This window comes from Crinia signifera, chromosome 12 (genome assembly GCF_055691185.1).
Source record: "Crinia signifera chromosome 12, ASM5569118v1, whole genome shotgun sequence".
Taxonomy (NCBI): Eukaryota; Metazoa; Chordata; class Amphibia; order Anura; family Myobatrachidae; genus Crinia; species Crinia signifera.
Window position 1 is genome coordinate 90,704,505 of NC_139228.1, and position 12,500 is coordinate 90,717,004.

At 50.0% G+C, this 12,500-nt stretch overlaps 1 pseudogene; it reads left to right on the top strand.

The window, feature by feature from the left end:
• Positions 1-4,307: 4,307 nt before the first annotated feature.
• LOC146050944 (18S ribosomal RNA) lies at positions 4,308-5,701 on the top strand (annotated as a pseudogene).
• Positions 5,702-12,500: the final 6,799 nt, after the last annotated feature.

Genomic DNA, 12,500 nt, shown 5'->3' on the forward strand with positions numbered 1-12,500 from the left:
AGCCTTTCATATTTGTGGGAAAGTGTAAGGGGAAGAAAAGAAATGGGAAAAGTAGGTCAGCAGAGAAAGTGGTCCAGTTAACAAACAGGTTTTTTTCCCTATCTAGTGACGAGGACGAGGAGGGGGATGTGGTTAGAGTTGACAGTGGGGAGCTGGTATAATGCCCCAAAAGGCAAAAGAGGAAGAGGGAGGAGCAGGCCCATGAGAAAGGCAAGGGGAAAGGGGGTAAGGCAAGGAAGGAGCCAGTCACTCTGGGGCATTTTTTCCTTAAAGAAGGAGTATCTACATGTGCAGCTGAGGGAAGCAAAACTGTGGAAGAGCTAGCCCCGAAATTGGTCAGTGGGGCGGAGGATAACCCGGTGTTGAGTGGACCGGTAGTCACCACAGTGGCAGAGACCCAAGAGCCGTGTGCTGGAACACGGGATGGGTCTGCCGATGGAGTGGATGTCCCAGTCCATATTCACGGCGAGTCCCCTGGCTCCCACCCCCCTGATGATACTGGGCCAAGCCCCCTGGATAAGGGTGGCGGATCCCGGGTCATACCCCCTGAGATCCCGCTGGCCCAGGTGTCTGGGGGCGAGGCTTCAGGGATGGGCTCCTCATCTTCGGATGAATCGGTGGACATCAGTACAGAGGAGGAGGTTAATGCTGGTGTCCGGGTGAAACGTTGGGGTTCCCAGCTGGACCTGGCTGACAGGCAGGCAAGGAAGAAGTGATCTGGCCCCACTCTCGGTGATCCTAAAGGATGGCCCCCCAGCCCGTGAGATTCGCCACGATTAATGTGGCGTCGATCTTGTCCGTACGTGCTCGGCAGTTAGCTTATGATTTTTTTAACTCGTTAGAAGCTGATTTTATTTTTTTTACAGGAGACCAGATTGGGGCGGCTCGCGGATATCCACAAGGCGAAAGCCGAATAAAGACGTGGGCCGTCCTTCTGGTCCCTGGCTGCCGAGCCGTACGGAGGGCTGGGGGTACTTTTTACCACCAGAGTAACCATCCAGCGGGTCATCGAGGTACAAGTGGGCAGGTGTATGATTTTGGATGTCAATCTGAAAGGGCACGACCTGAGGCTTATCAACATCTATGGCCCCCAGACCAAGTGGGACAGGAAGTGTCTTTTCAGAGAGATAAAACCGTATCTCTTTGTAGCCCGGCAGATAGTCTTTGGCGGTGATTTTAACACCATAATTAGGCCCAAAGACAGGGGGTGGTCAAGGACTACTCTGGGCTACGACTCCCTCTTTCTAGCTAGCATGATTAGGCAGTCGGGTCTGGTGGATGTGCACGTTCAACACTCCCCAGACCTCACGGGTTTCACCTATCATAGAGGTAGTTGTAGGAGTAGAATAGATAGTTTTTTTGTTAAGGAGAGCTCGAAAACTTCAGTGCCTGAGCTGAAGCCAGTAGAGTTCTCCGATCACATTTTGCTGTGTGCAACCTTGAATGCCTCAGAGTCACTCCAGAAAGGGCGGGGCTTTTGGCGTCTGAACTCTAAGCTCCTTGAGAAGGAAGAGATCAGACAGTCCTTCAGAGATATCTTTCAATCACAGGAGTCACTTTTGGAGGCAGGATGGAGTAGGTCCGAGTGGTGGGAGGTATGCAAAAAAAGAACTCTCAGTCTTTTTCGCAACCTTGTAGCAAAGGAGAATTTGGTAAGGAATAACGTCTACCAGGCCTTGAGAAAGAAACTGGACTTCTTGATCTCCGAGCAGGGAGATCGTGGGGAAATCTCTCGGGTCAAAGCCCAGATGAAGGAATATCAGTACAACCGTTATGCTTCTTTGGTTCTGGAAAGGGATTATGGTAAATACCACTCGCCTGATCCCTACCAGAACTGTAGGAGTTCGGTGGACAGTAAGGAGGTGAGAGGGCTGCATGATAGCCGGGGTGTTCTCTGCGAGGATCGAGAGGGCATCCTGGGAGTTGTGCAGTCCTTCTACTCTGACCTTCTATCTGAGAGGCCGCCTATCAGAGAGAGGATGGAACGGTTTCTGGTCTTGAGAGTCATGGCAGTTCTCTTGAGTCTCTTGGGGGCGAGATAACAGTGGACGAGGTCAAGATGGCCATAGACTCCCTGTCTATGAAGAAGTCCCCAGGACCGGATGGGTTAACCTCCGTGTTCTTTAAGTGTTTCAGCGACCTCTTGGCCCCTCATCTCGAGGAGGTGTTTAATGAGAGCCTTGGCGAGGGGTTGCTCCCTACTTTCATGAGACAGTCCGCTCTTATCCTGCTTTTTAAGGGAAAGGACCCATCCCATATTGAGAACTGGCGCCCCATCGCTCTTCTTAATACGGATAGGAAGATTCTGGCAAAGGTAACCTTCAACAGACTTATGGAATTTTCCGAGTCATTGCTTTCACCTTCTCAGCACTGTACTGTGAAAGGCCTTAGCACCTTTAGTGCTGTCCTAGGCGTCCGGGAGGCCATAGAATGGTGCAGGGCTGAGAAGTGGGGAAAGTACCTGCTGGCGCTGGATCAGGGAAAGGCCTTTGACAGGGTAAATCACCAGTACCTGTGGGCTCTGCTGTTAAAGTACGGTCTCCCAGTGTGGGTGGTAGATTGGCTGCGTACGATCTATAGGCAAGCCAAGAGCTTCCCTCTTGTCAATGGTTGGGTGGGCCCAGCCTTTCCGGTGAATTTGGGGGTTCGGTAGGGCTGTCCTCTTAGCCCCCTCCTGTATGTCTTTGCCATTGATCCTTTCATTAGAAGACTGGAGGTTGGCATTATCAGCGGAGTCCAGCTGAGCCCGGAGTGTTCACTGGGGGTACTGGCCTACGCGGACGACGTCACTGTCATCTTGTCAGATCCATCAGAGGCAGATGCAGTGGTGTCGGTCATCCAGGAGTACTCGGTGGCGTCAGGATCCCTGGTCAACCAAGATAAGAGTGAAGTTTTCTGGATGGGGGAGGAAGGTCAAGAGTTTGACCTTCCGGACGGTCTCCCCCGGGCGAGCCAGGAGATCAAAATCCTAGGGATTAAATTTGGCCCGGGCGATTACGCCATCCAGAATTGGGACTCTAGATTGGTAGAGGCCGGCCAGAAGGTAGAGCGGTGGAAGAGGTGGAAGCTGACTCTCCGGGAAAGGGTGGACCTAATCAAGACTTACCTGATCCCTTTATTTCTGTACGTCAGCTATGTGTGCCTTTTGCCAGAATCGAGATGGGCTAGGATTTATGCTCTGTTTTTCCAGATGCTCTGGGGGAACAGGCTAAATCTTATCAAGAGGACTGTCACCTACAGGTCGAGGAGGGAAGGAGGCCTGGGAATGGTCAACCCAGTGCTATTCTTTTTGTTGACCTTTCTTAAGTTACATTTGTCAAGCCTCCAGTTAGAGGCTCCTCCTCGATGGGTAGAGGGCTTCAGGGTTTGGGTGTCTCCCTTCCTCAACGTCTGGATAGAGGGAGGGTATGTGAAAAGTCTGCGAGTTAGTCACGGGTACCTCCCGACCTACGTGGCTTCTGTCTTGAGGGTGACAAGGCGGTGGGGCCTGGAAGCGGGAACAGTCAAAAGTTCTTCTAGAAGGGAGCTGGAGAAGAAGGTTTTGCAGTCTCACTTCCGGGAACAGCTGTCACTGAGGGACTGCCCTGGTAATTTGTCTTCAGAGGGGCTTGCTCTGGTTAACTCCCAGAGGATCCCCCTGAAATTCCAGGACATTACATGGCTCTCCTTTCACGGGAGGCTTTACGTGAGGGGAAACCTGAAGTACAGAAATGCCGATGATCCTGGTTGTCCACGGGAGGAGTCTCTAGGTGAGGAGGAGACCATGGACCATTTTTTGCTCAGGTGTCCCTTCAATGTGGAGGTTTATAAAGGAGTATCCAGAGCCTTGGGCATTCCGTGTCTTTCGGGGCTTAGTTACCCGGAGTGGGCTTATGGGGCGTTCAAGAGGGTAGGTCACTTTGATTTGTCCACTTTGTTCTTAGTTAGCGTAGTGGTTAGATACTTCACTTGGAATGCACGGTGTCATGTTTCCATTAGGCAGAAAGTCCTCCCCTGTGATGTGATGGTTGCTGATATTCTGCACGAGGTGAGGAAATTGAGGGATCTGGAGAAGCGCCGGATGGAGGCTGGGAGGTGGGCTAGGTTGTGGCGCCATCTCCAGCCCCCTTGAGCGGGTAGCTGACATATGGTTTCATCTCCAGCTATGGCTTTTCTGTCCTTCACCCCCTTAGGTTAAGCTCTACACACATATGCGGTTTTGCATACATCTGTTGTGCTAGGTCAGTTCTTCCTTGCCTGCAAATGTAAATATGTATATAGTGTGTTATGTGAAGTTATATTGTATATAGTGTATGTTGTTTATGATTTATGTGGAAGATCCACCTTTCCTTTATTTTAATATTGAAGGCTGATGACCTTTATAAGAGACAGCCTTTTCCTGGACTTTTGATTTTATCTTAAGGAAAGTAGCATTATTCTGTTATGAGCGTATCTAAATCAAGTTGATGTTTATTCCTTTGTTGCAATATTTTCTAATAAAAATAATTCCAGCTCCAATAGCGTATATTAAAGTTGCTGCAGTTAAAAAGCTCGTAGTTGGATCTCGGGATCGAGTTGGTGGTCCGCCGCAAGGCGAGCTACCGCCTGTCCCAGCCCCTGCCTCTCGGCGCCTCCCCGATGCTCTTGACTGAGTGTCTCGGGGGCCCGAAGCGTTTACTTTGAAAAAATTAGAGTGTTCAAAGCAGGCCCGGTCGCCTGGATACTTCAGCTAGGAATAATGGAATAGGACTCCGGTCTCCTATTTTGTTGGTTTTCGGAACTGGGGCCATGATTGAGAGGGACGGCCGGGGGCATCCGTATTGTGCCGCTAGAAGTGAAATTCTTGCAAGACGAACCAGAGCGAAAGCATTTGCCAAGAATGTTTTCATTAATCAAGAACGAAAGTCGGAGGTTCAAAGACGATCAGATACCGTCGTAGTTCCGACCATAAACGGTGCCGACCGGCAATCCGGCGGCGTTATTCCCATGAACCGCCGAGCAGCTTCCGGGAAACCAAAGTCTTTGGGTTCCTGGGGGAGTATGGTTGCAAAGCTAAAACTTAAAGGAATTGACGGAAGGGCACCACCAGCCTGCGGTTTAATTTGACTCAACATGGGAAACCTCACCCGGCCTGGACACGGAAAGGATTGACAGATCGATAGCTCTTTCTCGATTCTGTGGGTGGTGGTGCATGGCCGTTCTTAGTTGGTGGAGCGATTTGTCTGGTTAATTCCGATAATGAACGAGACTCCCGCATGCTAACTAGCTACGCGACCCCCGGCGGTCCGCGTCCAGCTTCTTAGAGGGACAAGTGGCGTTCAGCCACACGAGATCGAGCAATAACAGGTCTGTGATGCCCTTAGATGTCCGGGGCTGCACGCGCGCTACACTGAATGGACCAGTGTGTCTACCCTTCGCCGACAGGTGCGGGTAACCCGCTGAACCCCGTTCGTGATAGGGATCGGGGATTGCAATTATTCCCCATGAACGAGGAATTCCCAGTAAGTGCGGGTCAAAAGCTTGCGTTGATTAAGTCCCTGCCCTTTGTACACATCGCCCATCGCTACTACCGATTGGATGGTTTAGTGAGGTCCTCGGATCGGCCCCGCCGGGGTCGGAAACGGCCCTGGCGGAGTGCCGAGAAGACTATCAAACTTGACTATCTAGAGGAAGTAAAAGTCCTAACAAGGATTCCGTAGGTGAACCTGCGGAAGAAAGAAGATTGCAGGGCGCTCAAGGGTGAACAAGGAATATGCAATTTATTAAAACACAATATTAAAACAATAAAAGAAAAAAAACAATCAAACAATGCCTTTAAAATCACACAAATGGTGCACCATTAGATCTAACTCTGGGGATTAATCATGGCCAGCCTTTTCCCCAGCTGTACACCCTGCATCGCAGAGTGTTTCTGGAGCTGGGCTTGTCCAATCTAGATGCATCCCCCTAGTCCCTTTCCTCTCCTTCCCAGCGGTGTAGCTAGGTGCCATGGTGCCCGGAGCAAGGGCATATTTTGCGCCGCCCCCCCCCCCCCCCTGGTAATGAATTGGGGGCATGGCTAACGGAATCTGCTGCGCTATATAAGACGCTGTAACGGAATCTGCTGCGCTATATAAGACACTGTAACGGAATCTGCTGCGCTATATAAGACACTGTAACGGAATCTGCTGCTCTATATAAGACGCTGTAACGGAATCTGCTGCGCTATATAAGACACTGTAACGGAATCTGCTGGGCTATATAAGACACTGTAACGGAATCTGCTGCGATATATAAGACGCTGTAACGGAATCTGCTGCGCTATATAAGACACTGTAACGGAATCTGCTGCGCTATATAAGACACTGTAACGGAATCTGCTGCTCTATATAAGACACTGTAACGGAATCTGCTGCGCTATATAAGACACTGTAACGGAATCTGCTGCTCTATATAAGACGCTGTAACGGAATCTGCTGCGCTATATAAGACACTGTAACGGAATCACACAGACAGACCCCTGACACCACTTGTTAATCATAGAATATTAGAATACAGTGGACAGTGTTTATTTCAAAACTTACACTGGCTTGCTGGCTGGCTGCAATCATAAACTGGGGCACTGATGATGGTGGGCCAGGGCTGGATGCTGGAGAGGGAGGCAGTTTTGTTGCACCATTACAGAGTTGCTGCTTGCGTGGATCTGATGTAGTATCCCTCCTCCCCTACTCCCAGCACGCGCCGCGGCGGCTGGAGTAGGACAGTGAGTCAGGGAAGGGATGTCTTTGCTACGAGGCGAGCACTGCCGCCCGCGTCATTGTCCGCGTCACGTGGGGGTCCCCCGGGCGGAAGTTAATTAGTGTCTGACAGTGCCAGAGCAGTGGGGGGGGGGGGGGGGGGGAGTGGCGGCCACGTCCAGGTCTCTAGGCAGGGCAGCCGCCGGCGCAGGCTGCCCTGCGTGTGTGAAATTAATCATTGCAGGACTCATTTGCGGAGATGGGGGGGCGGCGCCCTGCGCCTCCACTGCGCCCGGAGCGTGTGCTCCGGTGGCTCCGCCCTCCCTACGCCTCTGCTCCTTCCTCTCTCCTTTTTTTCTTCTTGTTTTTTTCTTGTTTTTTCTTCTTTTTTTCTTCTATTCCATAATTTCATTGTATTATGCTAATGGGGGATTTCCCCATGTGAACAAATAGGCTAAAACAGATCTAATGGAGTTGTAAATATATGTGACGTGTTCCCATGGGAAACCCTATCACACCCCCTTTCCCAGTGTGACACAAATATACCTATATATATGGGAATGGAAGTACGGTCTCTCCTGTGCAGATATGCACACAAATTTATATCAAAATAGAAAAATTTCCTTTCTCGGAGGTTCCATCTACCCTCAAATGCTCTATGTGATGTTTGACTAGATGTACAGTATCATAACTGAGGATCCTAATACTATGCAAAGATATTATTCAGCATCCACTATAGATTAGTGAATAATTATATACATGTTAGAGTGAAATAATTATTGTTTGGAAATTAATGATATATTTTTTATTGAATTTTGGAGGTCTAAATGGCCCTATAGCGAAACAACTAAATATCAGTTCTGCTCTGTTATGTGTGTTTATTTATTTATATAGTAATTTTGATTATTTATTTATCAAAACTTTTTTGGATGTCTATCAATTATTGTTTAACTAATGGATAATCACTTATTTATATCTCATTTTGTAATGGATGTTTATTAAATATCGTCGATCGACTGAACAATTCTCCCTTTAAATCTCCTTATCAAGTACCACTATCAATATTTGTAGCGTTGAGTCTTTTTCCAAGTGCCGTGTGGCAATGTTAACCATTTGATTGTCCCCTGCCACTCGCCACTTGGCTAAGCCATTATAAATTTTCATGCTTGGCTAAGCCATTATAAATTTTTATGCTTAAGAATCCAATGGCCTCCCTATAGATGTGAAAACAAAGAGTAGAATTATACTAAAAATGTTATGACTATTAAAATCAGAATTAGCGACAAAAACTCTCTATATAAAAGCCAGACAGATGCTACAACTGAGTTGACTAATTCTGGGGAAAAAAATATGCTTATTTAGCGCATTAACTGGAATTATGCTTATAACCTATCTATCCACTCGCAGGCCGACTATACTATAGTTGAGCTTATTAAATCTAAGTAACATTTATATCTAGCGCATTACCTGAAAACATGTTTGTAATCCGTCTACTCACTCACATGTCGACTTTATTGTGCAGATAAACTAGCTAGTGTGAGTCTATCCGCTATAGCAATATTATTTATACCTTTCTTTTTTATATTATTTACGTGTCTTTTTAAAATAACTGAACATACGCATTATTTGGTTTTTATTATATTTTAATTTAAACATACAATGCCTAAAGAGATTAAAACTGAATTATAAGAGTGGTTCACATCTCTATTAAACGAGAAATCACAAGTGAGACCTACAGGGCTATACAGGTGTCCAATCAATGAGGAACACCTGGGTGAACTAATGAGACCGGCATTTAAGGCAGGTCAGGGAGGATGTCTCCATACTCTGGTTGAGAAAGCCGCCCTGTGTGCGGAGAAACGCGTTCCATACCATAAAGGACATCAAAGAAGTATACCCCCGCTGCCGGCTCACGTCTTTCTGCAGAGCCGACCTCTCCAAATCTGCCAGCTGCAGACCCACATTACCTGCAAGAACGCAGTGATAGAGCGCCGTGTAAGGTATTCAACCTGACGCCTGCAAACGAAAGGAAGCAGCTGCTACCGGGGTATTCCCCTAACACTGTCAGTGAGATTTCAGTGGAGACAGCCGAGCGGCACTAGAGGGGTGAGCTAGCGCTGTGGCGCACAAACTTCTAATATTGACTGTGCATATTGTATTGTGCCATGCAAACTGACATCAAGTGGAGGCAGGACGGACACTGTCACCAAGTCACCAGACAGAAGTCCTTGTCCTCCGCATGCACGGGCACCAACAGAACAGCGCCATTTGACACTGGTCCTGTACCTACTTTGTAAGTTCGGATTTGAGAACTTTAAAACCAATTTGGACATTTGCCACCATATTCAGTAACCATACTGGGACTCAAATACCTCAAATCTGAGGAACCAATCCCCAACCTCTGGCCATGATTAATCCCCAGAGTTAGATCTAATGGTGCACCATTTGTGTGATTTTAAAGGCATTGTTTGATTGTTTTTTTCTTTTATTGTTTTAATATTGTGTTTTGTTTTAATAAATTGCATATTCCTTGTTCACCCTTGAGCGCCCTGCAATCTTCTTTCTTGTATCTTGCTTTTAGAGGGTGGCAATCCTCTTTTGCGGTGGCTGCAGGGGAGCAAGATACAGCACCTGGTCCCTAGCGCCAAAGACCTTATCTTTCTTGTTTGAACCTGCGGAAGGATCATTAACGGCAGACCCCGTCCGCTTTCGTCGACCTCGGTCCCCCCCTCAGCGTCTCAGGGCCTGGGGAGGGGACGAGGGGACCGAGAGCTACCTGGTTGATCCTGCCAGTAGCATATGCTTGTCTCAAAGATTAAGCCATGCACGTGTAAGTACACACGGCCGGTACAGTGAAACTGCGAATGGCTCATTAAATCAGTTATGGTTCCTTTGATCGCTCGACCCTGTTACTTGGATAACTGTGGTAATTCTAGAGCTAATACATGCCGACGAGCGCTGACCCCCAGGGATGCGTGCATTTATCAGTCCATGACCAATCCGGGGGTTCCCGGCGGGTCGGCTCCGGCCTCCCGCCGCCCCCGGCCTCTCTGGCGACTCTAGATAACCTCGGGCCGATCGCACGTCCCCGTGATGGCGACGACGCATTCGGATGTCTGCCCTATCAACTTTCGATGGTACTTTCTGTGCCTACCATGGTGACCACGGGTAACGGGGAATCAGGGTTCGATTCCGGAGAGGGAGCCTGAGAAACGGCTACCACATCCAAGGAAGGCAGCAGGCGCGCAAATTACCCACTCCCGACTCGGGGAGGTAGTGACGAAAAATAACAATACAGGACTCTTTCGAGACCCTGTAATTGGAATGAGTACACTTTAAATCCTTTAACGAGGACCCATTGGAGGGCAAGTCTGGTGCCAGCAGCCGCGGAAGTAAGCTGTGAGTTTGTGAGCTCCTGTGAGATCCGTGGAAAGTAAAGCACCGGCCTTTCCTGGGAGGCCTTCCCAGGAAAGATGGAGCCTCCTGGAGGCACTATTCAGGAGAGTCCCCTTGCTGTCGGGCCTAGCCCAGGCCCAGTCCCAGTCCCAGCTCCATCAGGGATGGGCAGCCAGGGAAAGGACAAAGAAGTGGTTGGGCTGAGAGCGGAAGGCCCCAGCCGGGCCCCCCGGGTTGAGACTGAGGGGAGTTCCAGCCAGTCTGAGGACATCGAATGTGTGGAGGGTACCCCAGGGATTGGATTACTGCTGCCAAGCGGGAGATCCCATATCCCCCCTCCGAAGTTGCAGCCAGTGGTGGTGCTAACCCCGGTCCCAAGCAATGCAAAGAAGCACGTATCAGTACCTGGGCCTGTGCCTGGAGGGGCGGTGGAGAAGAAAGCACCAAAGCCAGTACCAACGAAAGCTGTCGGCCCAGGTAAAGGTGGTGCGGTGAAGGGAGAGAGCCCACCTGGGGTAGCGGTGTCAAAAAAAATAAGTCTAATTATGCTAAGCCTGTGCCAACTGTGGCTGCCAACACCAACAGTGGAGGAGGCCAGAGTGGTCCCACTAATGAAAAGCCAGTACCCATGTCCCCCGTGAGTGGTGTGGGCAAAAAGATTGGAGTGAAGCCCGCTACCTCAGTGGAGAGTGAGGTAGTGGTGAAGACAGGGGGCCTGACAAAAGCCATTGAGAGTGGGAACCAGCCTGCGGTGACAGTGGAGCAGCCTGTTGCTAAGCCAGTACCTGTAAAAGCTGTGGAGAAGCAGGCGCCCATAGTCAATATGGCCGCCGAGGCTTCAGAAGATTCGTCTGCAGCACCGATGCAAATCCCGGCTCCAGCAGCGGGCAGTGAGGCCCTGGAGAAGAAGCGGGAGGTCGGTGGCGGTGTCCATCCTCGGTGAGTGTGCCTGACGTGCGAGTCCCGGCGGGAGGAGGAGCAGGGAGCGGGCGTTCGGCGCCAGTAAAGCAGGCGTCTCCGGCAATTGAGACAGAGGCCTATGGAGCCCCGGCCAGTGACGGAGGGCAGGGGTAGCAGAGCTTGGAGCCGGTGGTGGATGGGGGAAGCCCGGTGATCCCCGCCGTCAGTGGAGATCGGGCGGGTGATGTCATCAAAGAGGGACCGGTGCCTGTACTTCCTATGGCCACGGAGCTTGTTGTTGACACTGTTGCCAGGCAACGGGGGAGGGAGCAGTGTACGTCTGCAAAGCTGCAGAATGTGCAGGGGGGTGGTTGGGAGGCTAAAAAGCAGCAGCAAGCAGCGCTGGAGGCAGCAATGAGACCCATTGACTTGGACATTGGTAAGCTAAAAAAAGTGCTGGCTGCAAAGAAAACAAAGAAAAACAGGGCATTTAGCAGAGAGAGGCCACAGATCAATCGGGAGATAATAGAAGTAGAGGCAGTGATTGCTAGTAAATATGAAGAGCTGGAGCGGCTAAGTAGCAAAATTGCAGCATTAGGTGTGTTAACCTGCGGCTCAGGGGAGAAGTCTGAGCTTCCCAAGAATGTAACAGGAGAAATGGAGGTGGATGAGGAGGGGAATCCCTTGTACGAAGAGATTAGGGCTATGGAGGAGGAGGAGGCAGGGCCAGCTCAGATAGAGGTGGAGGGTGGTGATACTGTCCCCCCAACTGTGGGTAGCGTGGTGGTGTCTGTATTTGGGGATGTTATCCCCCCTGATAAACAACCTGCTGGGGGAGATAAGACCCAGATGCCCATACAAGATGTAAATGGGGGTAAAGGGATCATAGTAACCCCTGTTGCATTAGGGTTAGCTCCTGTTGTTGGTACCGATGCTCCAAGGGCTGAGCCTTCATTCCGAGTGCCTGCAGACCGGGCTGCCCTGGTGGTGCCACCTCCGATACCCAAAGGGGGTGCCCCGGGGGTAATAACGTATGCCGGTGCGGTAGTAGGGAGAGGCCAGAGCCGGTCAGACCAGTTGCAGTGCAGCCCGCAAAAAGATGTAACGCGGTCCAACTCAAGTGGATCGGGGAGGGGAGCCCGCCGGATAGTGGGGATTTTTTAGACAATTTATTTGCCCTTGGGTTTTCAGCATCCGACCTATATGCGTGCATACATCCTGTCGGTACCCCTGAATACGATCTGAGTTTTGCTACATATGGGGGTCTGCAGTCATTTTGGTCAGAGTGGCCAAAAGTAAAAAACCACGAGCCATGGAAAAACTATAAGGCCTTAGCTATAACGCGCCAGGAGAGGGTTAAGATTATGATCCTGGTTCGGAACGAGTGTCTGAGCTCAGACGACCTATTCTTTTGGCTAACAAGATATGTAGATAGGGTCCTGTCCCCCTTACAGAATGTCCCAGGCCCAAAAGGGGTGTGGGGAGGTGCCTGGGCTACCTACGCTAACA